The sequence below is a fragment of the Sprattus sprattus genome (genome assembly GCF_963457725.1).
Source record: "Sprattus sprattus genome assembly, chromosome: 21".
Classification (NCBI taxonomy): Eukaryota; Metazoa; Chordata; class Actinopteri; order Clupeiformes; family Clupeidae; genus Sprattus; species Sprattus sprattus.
In genome coordinates this window covers 7,718,321-7,720,820 of record NC_137919.1, presented here as the reverse complement: position 1 = coordinate 7,720,820, position 2,500 = coordinate 7,718,321, and the positions used below count along the sequence as shown (strand labels likewise).

The window sequence follows — 2,500 nt, the reverse complement described above, 5'->3', positions numbered from 1 at the left end:
GACACACATACACTAGGCATATGCAGACACATTCACACACACACATTCAGGGACACACTCATGCATGCCAGGTATGGTCACACACACACTGTACAGACACACAAACATTTACACACCCACACACAGAGGAAAGCAAATATGCTCTCACACACACACACAAACACACACACACACACTCACATTCTGTTATTCATTCCTCACTTTTTATTCACTTATTTCCCTTTTTCGCTCTCTCTCTCTTACTCTCTCTCTCTCTTCCTCACACACATACATTCACAGCCACAGCCCACCCTCTATCTCCCTCTCTCTCTCTCTCTCTCCCTCTCTCTTTCTCTGCCCCCCACCTCCCCCCTCTCTCCCTCCGTATCTCTCTCTATCCTCCCCACACCCACAGCAGGCCTCTCTCTCTCTCCTTCTCTCTCCTACACTCTCTCTCTCTCCCTCACAAACATACATTCACAGCCACAGCCCACCCTCTCTTTAGCTGTTATCAATTTTTCCTTTACCCAAGTTCTCCCTCTCTCTCTCTCTCTCTCTCTCTCTCTCTCTCTCTCTCTCTCTCTCTCTCTCTCTCTGCCCCCGCCTCCCTCTCTCCTTCTCTCCCTCTCTTCTCCTCCGTATCTCTCTCTATCCTCCCCACACCCACAGCAGGCCTTGCTTCCCTGTAATCAGACCTTGGTCCCCACCTTCAAGTTCAGGCCACTTGCTGACAAGAAGCTAAATCTGCGGCAGATGTTAGATAGCTTTTCCATTGATCGGGATCCTGCCTGTCTTACTTCTGACCGCATGGGCTAACTCCAGTGGCTTTAGCTCACACGTTAATCCTCTGGAACTTATTTACCCGCAGCTGGGAAGGCCATCAAATAAGGGCAACTGCCCAGTAACCATTGGAAACCCAAAGGAAGTAATGAAGAGACAGGAAATGTTCATTTAGCTTGCAACTCCCCAACAACCATTCGCCCTGTTTCCTCCATGTGAAAGCCAAGGGATGTTTTTAGGAGCGGTAACCCATTGGAAATGTACACATTTTATGATAGTGTAGTAGCTAACACGTTAGCGTAGCTTGCTAACAGCTGTCACTGGAGTCCTGTGACTTTAGCTGAAGGTGCATCTTCCTAGCTTTCTCACCCCACCGGCCCCAGCTAAACTCCCGAACACATTCCATCTGGATCACATGGACCCTCAGGGCTATAAATAGCTGGAAAAGTGCTAGACATACAGAGAGGTGTTTCACTATGATCCTGCCTTTCCCCTTCTCCCCCCAGTCTCCCCTGATGGAAGTCAACAGCTCATCCTGCACTGCACAACTCTACGAATAGGGGGCGCTACAACAGTTTGCAATTGCTAGTTCTGTTGTGTATTCTGTATATGCTGTATGTGCTTCACACACACACACACACACACACACACACACACACACACACACACACACACACACACACACACACACACACACACACAAACACACACACACACACACACACACACACACACACACACACAAACCAGGATGTAGCACTCACCTAGATGATACTCTGGCAGCCATTTTCACATTGGTGCAATCACCACACTTTTGGCTATCGGGATTAATAAGAAAGTAAGGAGAGTCTGCAACAAATCTGGAGGATTACAAACACACCATTGGCTATAACAGAGCAGGGACAATCATATCAGCGTTCTCCTCATACATTCTGTGAAATTTGTTCACCTTGGAAGAGAACATTAGGTTCCTCTGTCACCTCCTCCCTTCATCACACATGCTAGTAGAGTACAAAATGTATCTCTGCCTCAGCGAATGACAGACACTTCACAGACTCCTGAAGGAGATAGATGTTTTTTTCTCCTCTTATTATTCAGCTTGGGCACTGCTGTGATCACCTAATAGAGGTTGGCAGGAACCGTCTGTTCTTGTCACGAGAGGCGGGGGGAAATGAAGTCCACCTCCTTTGTCTAGACTCCTCTGAGACAGACCGAGGGGTTCTTTTTGTGTCCTCTGAAAATGAGACGCAGATGAGGTGTTCTGTGTGTGTGTGAAAAATAGAACACACAAAGTGTGTGTGTGTCGGGTATGCAGGTATCAGGTGATCTGAAGTTGGCAAGAGAGTCGACGGCATTAGCAGGAACAATGCAATCAGGGTATTCAGCAGTGTGCCAACCAGGTTGCATAGAGCACTGGCATGGGGGGAAAACGGCATGTTGTGCCAATCACTTTGAAACTGGATCTTTTGAAAAAATGTCATGTTGTGCCAATCACTTTGAAACTTGATCTTTTAAGAAACGGCACATTGTGCCAACCACTTTGAAACTGGAACTTTTGAAAAAAGTAGGATCATCAGTCACAGCTTGTAGAGAATAGAGCAAATAACAGAATTTGTTAACATGAAACCTCAATTTTTTTTCAAAACTTTTTATTCAATTTTCATTTTTAATTACGCACTCCAGTGGCTTTGGCACTAATATTTGAAAATGCCATATGGCTCAGACTTGATACACACTGCTA

General features: G+C 46.2%; 1 protein-coding gene across 1 annotated transcript in view; it reads left to right on the top strand.

Annotated features, from left to right (window-relative positions):
- The window catches only part of LOC308382389 (protein Dok-7-like), a 35,564-nt gene that overhangs the window by 16,714 nt on the left and 16,350 nt on the right, over positions 1-2,500 (top strand). The gene's annotated exons all lie outside the window — the stretch shown is intronic.